This window comes from Rattus norvegicus, chromosome 9, assembly GCF_021556685.1.
Source record: "Rattus norvegicus strain SHRSP/BbbUtx chromosome 9, alternate assembly SHRSP_T2T, whole genome shotgun sequence".
NCBI lineage: Eukaryota > Metazoa > Chordata > Mammalia > Rodentia > Muridae > Rattus > Rattus norvegicus.
This window is the reverse complement of record NC_141542.1, coordinates 90,565,279-90,577,500: the sequence shown is the minus strand read 5'-3', so window position 1 is coordinate 90,577,500 and position 12,222 is coordinate 90,565,279. Positions and strand designations below refer to the sequence as shown.

Genomic DNA, 12,222 nt, shown 5'->3' with positions numbered 1-12,222 from the left:
AGATGTAGAGTAACTTCTAAGAAACTGCCAAATTGCTTACCCAAGTGCATCTTCTAATTTACACCAGTTCAAGTGCAAAGTGTCCAGGTCTTTTTTTTTTTTCTCACCAACCCTTGCTGTGGTCAGATTTTAAATGCTATTGTGGTCATTGCAAGAGGCATTCGATTATTGTTTGTTTTGATGACGAATGCCTTTGTGATGGCTCTTCGTCATTGTCGGCTTGACTATATCCGGAATTGACTAAGATTCAAGTGACTGGGTGCACCTGTGTGGAATTGCTCTTGAGTGAATTATTTGAAGCAGGAAGACCCACACTCAATTTAGACCCTTTGGGATAGGAAGATCTGCCTTAAGCCTGGCCACACCTTCTGGTGGTCTTCTATAGGAAGGGCATGGATGGAGGATGCTCTTGCTCTCTTTGCCTGCTTGTCCTCACTCTTGATGGCAAGCTCATTCCTTCCCTGGTGTCAGTCTACTTCTTTGGGATTCCGGTGTGTACTGAAGACCAGCTGAGGTATCTGGCCTCATGGACTGAACAGCTTTTGAACTCTTGGATTTTCTGGTGGTAGCAGCCATTGTTGGTCTAGCTGGACTACAGCCTGTAAGCCACTCTAATATATACAGTCATTCTATCAGTTCTATTCCTCTAGAGAACCCTGACTATCGCACCTTTTTCATGTGGTTATTTGTTACCTTCCGTGGAAAATAACTATTCAGATGTGTGTGTGTGTGTGTGTGTATGTGTGCCTGCACCTGCACCTGCCTGCTTTCTGTATTAGGTTATTTCTTATATATTTTTTTTTTTAGAATATAAGTTTTTTTAATTTTTATAAATAACTTATCTGTTACAAAGATAGTTTATTTCTTATATTTGAGTTATGAGAATTCTGTTAAGTCTGACCACAAGTCCTTTATGGGATATATTATTTGTAAATAATTTTTCTTGACTGGTATTTTGTTTTTTAGTTCTAATTTTTAAAGAGAATATGTTTTTTAAAATTGATTTATGGTTTCTCTCTGTGTTCCTTTGTCACATGTACCTTTTGACAATTCATCTTTAAAAAAAATCTTAAAAGAGTTAGGGAGATGACTCAGTGGGTAAGAGTGCTTGCTCTGAAAGCAAGGACACCTGAGTTCAAACCCCTAGCATCCATCTAAAAGGAGGCTCCCTCTCTCTTCTCTCCCTCTCCCTCTCCCTCTCTCTTTCCCTCCCCTCCCCCTCCCCCTTCTCTCTCTCTCTCTGTGTGTGTGTGTGTGTATATATATATATATATATATATATATATATATATATATATCTCCCCCCATCATCTATATATGTATATATATCTGGGAGATAATTCAGTGGACAAGAGTGCCTGCTTTCCAAGCAAAAAGACCTGACTTTGAATCCTCAGCACCTGAGGGAAATCCAGGCATGTCTTCTCACAGTGATAACTCCAGCACTGAGTAGGGAGCCAGGCAGATCCCAAGAGCACACAGGGCAGTACACCTAGCCTAAGTAGAAGATCTTGTTCCTAGGCAATATGGTAGCAAGTGACAGAGAAAGACACCTGATATCCTGTTCTAATCTCTGCATAGGTTCACCTACCCACACAGTCATTTTTGAATATTACACACACACACACACACACACACACACACACACACACACACACACACACACACAGGTAAAATGGTGAACTTCAGGTTCAGTGACAGACCCCGTTCATAAATAAATAAATAAATAAATAAATACAGAGAATGATAGAGGAAGACACCTCATGCCCTCTCTGACCTCTGCAAACATGCACATTCTAACAATGCTTTGCATATGCTAGTCTGCTAACCTAGTTCAGTTTTAAGTTAGTTTTAACTGATTGGTCTCCCCATCATTGGTTGTATTTTCTGGTTCCTTTGTGTACTTTTTGATACTTCTGTTTTGTTGATGAGGTAGTTAGAAAGAATCCAGGATGTTACTTCAGTTTTGTCACGTCTGTTGAGGTTTCCTTTGTGTCCTAATATGTGGTTACTTTAGGAGTTCCATGAGCTGCTGAGAAGAGAGTACATTCTTTAGTGTTTGAGTGAAATGTTCCGTAGATGTCTGCTAGGTCCACTTGATTCATGGCTGAAGGAGGTCTCTGCAGGTGTGGAACCTCGAAGAGATGAGAATGAAACTTGATTCAGATTGACTTCCTCACCTGGATCAAGACTTTGAAAGAGTCTAATGATATCCGGCAGTTTATTCCCAACAAACTTAAGCCCAGTATAATTTGGAGAAAGAGCAAATGAACGAATGAACAAACAAACAAACGAATCAACCAACCAACCAACCAACCAATCAAAAACCAGTTTCTGGATATAATATAATCCCTGGTGCACAAGGAAGCATAATTACATTAGACTCAGGGCACGTGTCATTTCTTCCAAGAAGATGAGTTCTCGAGATGCACTATTCGTGCTAGCTTAAAGGTCTTGGGAAGACTCTGGCCTGGTCTCAGCCATACAGAAATTGCAGAGGTGATGTGGGCTATTAGTGGCCTCTGGTCCTTGTTATGGAAACTTGGGGGTGCCTCTGGATGTGTGTGTGTGTGTGTATATATGTATGTATTATATATGTATTATATATGTTATATATATATGCATGTATTATATGTATTATACATGTATTATATATGTATTATATGTATTATATATGTATTATATATGTGATATATATGTAGGTTGGAGAACTCCTGGTCATTTAAATTACTTGCCCCTTTCATCTTGGTTTTAGGAGTTTGATATGGCCTGGCCCAATAGATAATGCAGATCACCAGGCTATTAATCACTTCTGACTCTCAGCTTTCTGGATGGAAGAACAGTTTTGTTTTTTATTTGTTTGTTTTTGTTGTTGTTTTGTTTTTGTGGTTTTCGTTTGTTTGTTTACAAAAATTTCCCATTGGAAAGACAATCTTGAGTGCTCAATATTCCTGGTTTCTCTGGAGATCTTGGGCACAAGGACCTTCATGCTATGCTCCCAACATATGACATTGTTTAACTGGCATTCACAGTGCACTGGCATAAGAGGTCCTACTTCAAACAAAAGGGGAGATGAGGACTGACACCCAAGGCATCAGGCAAAGGAGAGTCCACTAACATCCACATGTGTGCTTGCATAAATACACAGACACACAGACACAGACACACAGACACACAGACACACACAGACACACACAGACACACACACAGACACACACAGACACACACACACACACACACACACACCCCTGTATCCATATCATACACATATCACATATACACTTGCACAAATCTTTCAGACATTTTTTCCCCTTAAAAATCTAGAGCTACCTCTGGGGACTGCGATGAGTCCTTGCAATCCTAACTCTTGGGAAACCGAGGCAATGGTGTAACAGGCCCTGAGATGTTAGCACAACTGACACCATGTTAGAGGCACCATTCTGACCTTAGAACCCAGCATGTAGGCCCCAGAACCTGCCACAAAAAGAGGAACAATGACCTAATTCATCAAAGGCCTAGGCCACAGTTCCAGGATCTGGGAAAGTACTATGTTTTGGCATCTGTAGTTTTGCTTCTCTCTAACTGTTCTTGCTAACAGAAGTGTGTCAACCAGGAGATTCCTCTTTTCTGCATAAAAGTCAAAGAAGGATGAGGCACTTGGGGCTGCATGATTTGTACAATCACCAACCAGCAATGCAGACTTTCTATTTGGTTTTACAAGTGTCTGTGTGTTCTCTGAAGAAGTTATCACTTCTCCCTTACCTTTTCTCCTCTACACCTTCCCATGCACTCTGCCTTGCACTCTCTTAAATTTATGTCCTTTTTTCAGTTGTTGTTACACAGATACACACATATACACACTCACACACAGATACATACTCACACAGATACACACACAGATATACACACACTCACACACACAGATACATACAGACACAGAAACAGACACAGACACACAAACACACCTATACACACACACACACACACACACACACACACAAATATAACCTGTTTCCTTCATATAATGTTAACTCTGTGTACATTATCTCGGGGCTGACTTGCTTGTATTGGATAACCAGTTGAGGCCTCTTCCCTGAAGAAGACCGTTTCTCCCACTTTCAGCATACTCCATTAAGAAAAAAAAAAGCCAGGATATCTTGTGGTACAGCTACTATCACTGCTGGGAATGACTGGCTAGAAAGTGTTGTCCTTTCTAAGTGGAATAAAGTCCCCTTTATTCAGTCCTCTCACTGGCTCTGGCAGGCGGATTGGTCTGAGCATCTGTCTGAGACCAGTTTCCCAGCTATGTCTTTGAGAGACGTATCTGATCACAATGGTCACCAATGAAGCCCTCAAGGGGAGCCTTGAAAGGGGCACGCTGGGAAGACAGAAATCAGGGCAGAAGTCTCATGGGCATGGAAATTCAGGTGCAGCCTTGATCTTGCTGTGGAAGCACAGAATGCATGCTCTGCTTCTGTCTGTCCTGAACAGCTATGCGGGAACTGGTTAATTAGTACCCACACTGGCAAAGGGAGCAGAGCAAGAAGGATGGTGGACTGAGCACCAGTGTCCCTGGCTTCATGTCCTTCCAGCATGAGCACGGGGTGAGGTACCAGAGTGCTGTGTACAGTCTGAGAATTCGAGGGTCTGGGCCACCGGCCTCTTCCTCCTCATGCCTTTGCGTGTTTGCTTTCAAGATGTCATGGGTGAAGAGATCAGCTGAGACCATGAGTGGACACTCTCGGTGACAAGGAAGCTTCAACAGAAAGCCCTGCAGATTCCATGGCATAAGCTCTTGAAGGAGAAATCAATGAGATTTAAGATTATTTCATCCACAGGAATCTCTGAGGAGGGGAACCCAATATCTGTCTGTCCATCCATCCATTCATCCATCCACCCACCATCAACATCCAGGCATTTATCCATCCAACATCCATCCATCCATCATCCATCCATCCATCATCCATCCATCCATCCATCCATCCATCCATCCATCCATCCATCCTTCTCTTATCCATAGACATTTGTTGAGCTAAGCCACACACTCTATTTGAATGAAGCTCTGCATTTATCAAGCAGCATGCTACTGGTTTCTTAGAGGACTGCTTTCAGTTCTTGGGAAGAGATCTGACATTCTCTTGGGTTTGCTTCACATGCTACAGCTGGAGGATTTGAACTCATGTCTTTGCAGCCTGAGCCCAGGGAGAAGCCCAGGGTCATGTACTGCTGTTTCTAAGTCTTCCCTCCACCTCTTGTCTTCCATCTAAGCTGAAGCTATCAAGTCAGGAGTAAGAAAATGAACACTGTCTCTCAGGGGGCCTGGCAGGGGGCAAAAGGGAAACAAAGTAACCCAAAGTCTAGAGTGTGTAAGCCACTATAACACCTTTGAGCTCAGTGTAAATGACAAATCTCCTCTTGGGGACCAAGGCTCTGAAGTAAAAGGCTAGATGCAGGTACAAAGGAGATGGTGGGCTTTGGTAGAGGTTGGGGGATGGGAAGACATAGCTGGCCTTGGTGAGGTGGGGTGGGGCACTGGTCATTGCCTGGGAGCTTGATTCTGGGAGCTGAGAAGAAGGGAGGCAGAGAGAAAAGGAGGGAGGTAGAGAGAGGAGGAAGAAAGTGACATTGAAGAGAGAGGGGGAAGGAACCAGGAGAGAAAGAAGAGAGGGTGATGTAAAGAGAGAGGGAAGGAGGAGAAAGAGTAGAGAGGGGAGATGAGAGAATGAAGTGAGGCAGGAGAGGGGAGGGAGAGGAAAGGAAGGAGAAGAGGTGGGTGAGAGGCAGGGAGAGGAGGGGGAGGTGGGGGGGGAGGAGAAGAGGATAGAACAGAGATGGGATCTGGGGAGAGGAAACTCAGGGGCAGAAATGAGAGAAATTAGGGGAAAGGAAAGAGAACGCAGGGAAGGAGGTGAAGGATACAGGAAGAAGAGGAGAGGGTAGGGAGGGGTACTATGTGGGGGAGAGGGTGGGGGGAGTGCTGCATGGGAGAGAGTGTGGGGGGAGTACTGCCTGGGGTGCCGTGGTTTTGAAATTCTAGGGGCATGGCAGTTTTTGAGTGTGGTGAAGTGGCCTCAGGGTCTCCAGAAGCGAAGGGCAGAGTGGTGCCAGGTCATAATAACAGCCCCTCAGCAGACTCTAACCCACTCTGGCCTCTTAGCTCCCGAGAACACTAAATTCACACAAGCACAAAATGCAGCCCTGCTCAGACCTCGAAGCGTAATAGCTACCATCGAGTTTGCACAGTGCCCACAAGCATCACGGGCAATTAAGAAAGTCGTCCATTGCGATTGCGGGCTGCCGTTTACGGTTGGAGCCTGGAGGCTATCCAAGCCTATCAGCCCCTCTGAGGAGACACAAATGAACAGGGCGGGATGTTGTTTGCTGGGAGGGGACCCCTGCCATTAGCTGGCGGATCCCAAAGGGAGGGAGACAAAGGCTGCTTTGGGCTCTTGGGAAAGGAGGAGGCAATGGGGGCAGGCCAGGCACCCAGTCCATATGGGTGGACTGAGGCACGGTGGGCACAGGCAGACCTTGTCACAGGCAGCACACATGCCTACACCTGATGAGCATTCTTGTGGCAAAGCATGAATGGGGCAGGATTGTGCTTGTGTGAACACATACACAGAAGATCCAGCTTCATGCCCAATTCACCCAACAAGTGCATATATTCACCGGCTCTTAGAAACATCGGTACTGAACTTATAGGTAATAGGTATTTGTTTATGCTCACACATGGTGGGCTCTCACAAGTACCAAGTTTAGTATACACACTCAAAGGTGAACCCTGGGCAAGCTTAGGCTAGTCACATGTAGACGTGTGTGTGTGTGTGTGTGTGTGTGTGTTGTGTGTGTGCATGCATGTGCAGGTGCATGCGTATGTGAGCGTGCATAAGTGTGGAGGCCACAGGACAACCTCAGGTGTTTTCTCAGCTAGCCACTTTTTCCAGAGACTGGGTTTCTTACTGGCCTAGAACTCACATAGTAGCTTAGGAAGGCTAGCCAGCCAGTGAGCCCCAGAGATCCTCCTGCCTCCACCTCTACTCTCTGGGATTGCCAATATGACCTACCACACCTGGCTTTGTTGTGTATGGAGGTTCTTGGGATCAGTCAGACACAGGTCCCGGTGTTTGCAAGGTAAGCACTTTATTGACTGGGTTATCTCCCCAGGTTCCCTCTGCCGCTGCATTCGTACTCACAGATACATCCTAACCAATCAACGCCCAATCTAATAGCAAGACACAGTGAAGACCTTGAACACATTCATCCCCTGGGCCTCTACCTTCTGACAGGATCATAAATTCTTTCCTGAGCATGGGATGAGACCTGAAGACTCTACCCAGAAGCAGACAGAGGAGTCCTATAGGGCAGAGCTATTCTTTGTTGCGTGTTGAGTCCTGCCAAAGCCACTTATGTGGTTGAGAAATAGTCTGGAAGGCAGCATTCCAGGTCTGTGCCACCGGCCACTTGACCTTGTCACCATCCTTGCCGATGAGTTCTAGGCTCTAGGAAGGGAGTTTCAAAGTCTTCTATGGCCCCTCTCCCCAAAGTCTTCTTGTTCATTTCAGCCTCCATGGTGTGGCCCGTGGGAGGGGAACAGCTCGGGTAGGTACAGGGTAGACTGTGGAATAGATGACTTTGATATTCTCGTTGAAAATTTGAATTTTGAAGTTGTTTCTATCCTTTTCTGAGGTTTAGAGTTCTTCCTGTCTTTCTGCCTTCCTCACCCTTACACCCCCCTTCCGCCCCCCGCACTGTTATTAGGGAAAGAAAATTGGACATCGAGCCCATTTTGAGAACATCTCTCAGAATAATTGTGCCATGACACACAGGGAGTGCAAAGAAAAAAACAGGAAGCCAGGCTGTGAGGACTGCTTTGAAACTGGCAGGCTGCAGGCTGCAGCATGGCCATTGGCCAGACAACCTCACTGATGGCAGCCGGCCGTTCCCCACCACACTGCTTCCTGCTGGGCCTGGTTCTGAGGGATGCTGCCATGGTCTGCACTGGCTCCTGTGGTGGGGCCGATGACCTTCCTCTTCAGACCCCAAGCCCAAGTCCAGTGTGCCATGTTGACTCCATGTGGAGTGGATGCTGGAAGCCAGCCCCTGGCTCCTCCCTTGTTCTGGCCATGGGGCAAGCCTCTATGGGAAGCCTGCTTAACCACATTTGTTTGGGAGATTTTCTGGGCAGTTTAGATTTGGGTCAGAAGGTGGCTTTGAGGATTAATCGATTTCAATGTTTTTATGGTGAGTTTGGTGCCCTCCTCAACTCAGTTTTTCCACGTCTCTTAATTTCCAATTACATGTGCTGAGAGATTGGACTCTTGGAGTTCTGGGATAGTCAGAGTGCCCCTCGAGGTGGACAGGGTGTCACTGGAGGATGCTGACACCGGAGGAATTCTTCTGATGTTGCTACTGGGCAGGCACTAAGTAGTGGAAAGGGTAAAGGCCACCTGGGTGCATGACTTTTCCTTCGAGGAGGGAGCTAGCTTGGATGACCCCCCCCCCCCAGGAGCCATGCTGAGACTTAGAGGCAAAGAGACTTACTTTCCTATTTAAAGGGCCCTCCTCACACAGGAGGGACAAGACTCTTCTGTATCTAGCACAGCCGTAGGGGGCTTAGATGGGATGTATCCCTTTCCTCCTTTTTCGTAGGTAGGTAAACACCCATTAATTTACTGACAAAAGCAATAGTCATGGATTTAGTCTGTGATTCTGAGAGCTGGTAATTTGGATGGGGCTCAGCTGGGTGGGTCTACAGCCCTGGGCTGGGGTTTGTTCCCTAGCTCTCAGCAATCAGTCACCAGGTGGTCTGCACTTATTTGCTCACAGGTGGCAGAAGCTAAGAGGAACCAGTTTTCCTTGTTTATCCATCTTCTTAAGAGGAGATGGGGTTTGATCTGGGGAGAATGAGAAGCCCCTCCGAGCTCAGGCGCGTTAATGGCATGGCATCACATTTAACCTGAGTAAGTTGTAACATAAGCTCCAAATGTCTAGACTGCACATAAAGGGCACGGATACCAAGAAGAGTGGAGAAGGCTGGCCCCCTTTACAGTTTGGTGCTGGGGGTAGATTTTTGAGCTGATGTCCAAAGAGCTTTCTAAGGAGTTGAGCTGTTTCGCACAGGTGCAGACGGATTTGCCAACCTCTGGTCTGCTCTGGCTGAGGATCCGCTTCTCAGTGAATGAAATGCTTGGCCTCCTAAGGCCTTTTCTGGTCCCCGGTGTTTATTTAACTAGAGATTTATTCTCAACAATCTATGGTTGACAATCGTCATAGTCACGGACTATGGAGAGAACTGGAGTAATGTCCCCAATTCGTCACTGTACCATCACCCTGCCTTTGTCATACCCCATCAAGACTCCCCCAGATTCTCCTTCATCTACCATCGCTCCCTGCTGCAGAGGGCCTTGCTCACACCGACCAATCACAGCAGATTTGGTTAGGTGTAGGGAACAGAAGAGAGAGGACGGGCACCCTTAAAGGCAGCATTTTCAGGACGTTGTTTTTATCTTACAGGCTTTAAAGAAGAATGCGCTGGAGAAGAAAAAGGAAATAGCCTGTGCACAATTTTCAGAGCAACGCAGGGCGAGGCAGAGAGTAGAAAGTGGGAGATGCCAACAAGCCAAGCCCAAGTGGGTTTTCTGGGATGGAGATATAAACTTGAGCTATGAAGCTGGAGACAGGCAGGAAGTGGGCTTGGCCGGCACGAGGAGGCGCATGCGTCGTCTGGCAAACCATCCCTTTCCAGGCTTGTCTTCTCAGTTCCCTTTGGTTTCCAGCCCCTCCTGACCCTGGGGACAATGCTGCTCTGTGTTGAGACTTTTGTGATGGCTGAGAGAGAGGAAGAGAGAGAGAAAGATGGTCAGGGTGGCGGTGTGTGAATCACTCTTGTCACGTAGTCCTGTCAGCTGCAGTGGCTCCTGAGTCTGCACAGGGGTTCGGGAAACTATGGCCCAAGTTGAGCCCATGCCTGGAAGCTGGTCAGCCAGCTGCAGGGTGTGCTGCTCTGAACTACCCAGTGTGCAAAGGGCAGGACATGGGAGCATGGGGGAAGGTTTGTTACCATGGGGACAGGGTGAAAACACTCAAGCTGCAGGGATGGGTTCTGGCCTTTGCTATCTCTTTCCTAGGTTGCTATGGAGCTGATGCTCAATGCTTCTGGAAGTTCGAGGGCCTTGGGTTCATCCCAGAGATGAGGACCCTTTCTTGTCCCTTAGCTCAAGCAGGATGTGTCTTCCTTAGCCTGGGGGCTGTCCTCAGCGACTGGAAAGGAAAATGTCCCCAAGTTTAGATATGACATCTTATTCTAGTGCAAAGAAGGCAGAGTAAGTCATGCAGGATATTGAGTGCTCTGGGTTCTAAGCACTGGCTTTGGAATAGGAAACTAGAGGTTCAAAGGCTGGCACATTGCAAAGACATAGAGTCAGGAGGGGATGTCCTTGGTGCCAGGCACTGAGGGAAGTCTGTGTTGCTTGAAGACAGCATGGGTTTCTGAGGATGGAAGCAGCCCTCCATAACTCCCCATATCTCTGTTTCACCTTAGAAAAGGAGGTAAGAAATCCTGTGATCCACACAGGGTCTCAGTGTGATTCATCCAGCCTCTATGCCTTCTCTCATCTGACCAGCAGAGGGCAGTGTGGTACTGTCGGTGGAACTGACTCAGTAAGGTTTCTTTCCACTCCAGTACTTGCCTCCTAATCTTTTAAAACCGAAGCTGCTTACACACAACCTTGTCTGTCAGAATGGCATGGATTAGACTGGCACTCTGAGCCCCTTTTCTGACAGAATGCCGCCCCCCCCCCCCCGCGCGCTTATTCAGAGACCATCTGAACTCTCACCTCCGTTCCTTGGGCCCAGCAGGTGACTCAGAGCCTCAGGGATAAGGTCCATGGGAGGGCAGGCACGGTGGGCGAGCGTAAATGGTTTTCAAGATCCATTCTTAGCTGCTTCTTGAGCCAGTTTTGAGAGTGGGTGGACTGCTCCAGCCTATTAAGGAACGTGAGATGCTCCCTTCCTCTACCCCCCCCCCCCCGCACCCCCTATGTCTGACTTTCGCCCCCCGGGGGTTGATGGGAGGACTCTACTGGATCCCTGTGGGATTCCCGGACTACCCATACAACCCCGGCAAGTCTCTTCTCTCCAGAAAGCACTTTCTCCATTGGAAAAGTGAGAGCGTTGGGGTCTTATGGCCTGAAAAGGCTTGGAATGGTCACCTTTCCTATTTCTACGTTGGGACTCTGTTTCCTTCCGATTGCAGGTTAGCTGATTGAAGAATAAAGACTGGACGGGTGAAGGGTACTCACTCTAGGATTGTAACTAGGAATATAAGCTACTGTCTGCCTCGCCATTGCTCATCTCTGACGATTAGGTACAACTTTATCCCCATCTAAGCTCAGGGCAGCTCGATCGAACCACACTTCTCATGTGATAAGCAGTGGGGGAGCAGCACCCTGGGGGAGCAGCACCCGGATGCTCCACGTGTGAGCTCCACAGGGCTCCAAACTCTGCCTGCCATCTGCTAAATGCTGGGGGCACAGCTCGTGCGTGCCCTGTTCTTTTAAAGACGGGAGGAGTCTGTCTTCCACAGAGATGCAGGAATGTCACGTCTTTTTAAAGCAGAGGCCATGGGAGAGGCATACCCAGGGATCACAGGAGAGGAGAGAGGCAAGGTAAAGAGAGCTTGAAGACCAGGGTGGCCTAGAACATCTGTAGTCACCTTTTTCTTCCCTCCCTTCCTCCCCCTCCCTCCCCTCTCCCTCCCTCCCCCTTTCCTTCTTTCCTTCCTTCCTCCCTCCCTCCCTCCCTTCCTTCCTTCCTTCCTTCCTTTTCTGAGCACTATGTATACACTAGACAGGAGGTACCTACAACCAGGTGAAATGATAAAAATTCCTATCTTACAGATGGAAAAACTGAGGGCTGGAAAAACTGAGTCTAAGACCACACCGCTCAGTAGAACAGGGGTTGTGCACACCCACCTCACTGTTCCAGCATGAATCTCTCTCTCTGGGATGGATACTTCCTATCCTCTGTTCAGAAAGAAGACCCTGCCTTCTTAAGATTAGGAATGTGTAAGAAGCTGAGGTGGAACTTTTGCTCTCTAGACTTTCCCAGAAAGCAGGAGCAGCATGTCCCTCTGCTGCTCGTCCATCCATCTATCCTAGCATCCTCCGGGCAGAAAGCTGGCTGTGCCTGCAGGCCCATATCCTTACTTGTCTGCCAGAT

General features: G+C 47.5%; 1 long non-coding RNA gene across 1 annotated transcript; it reads right to left on the bottom strand.

Moving 5' to 3' along the window:
* Nucleotides 1-7,123: 7,123 nt before the first annotated feature.
* LOC148003791 (uncharacterized) lies at nucleotides 7,124-11,509 on the bottom strand. Its single transcript, XR_015629975.1, has 2 exons — nucleotides 10,839-11,509; nucleotides 7,124-9,831 (listed from the first exon to the last, which is right to left on the bottom strand). It is a non-coding gene; the product is annotated as an uncharacterized LOC148003791 (long non-coding RNA).
* Between the last annotated feature and the right edge of the window lie 713 nt (nucleotides 11,510-12,222).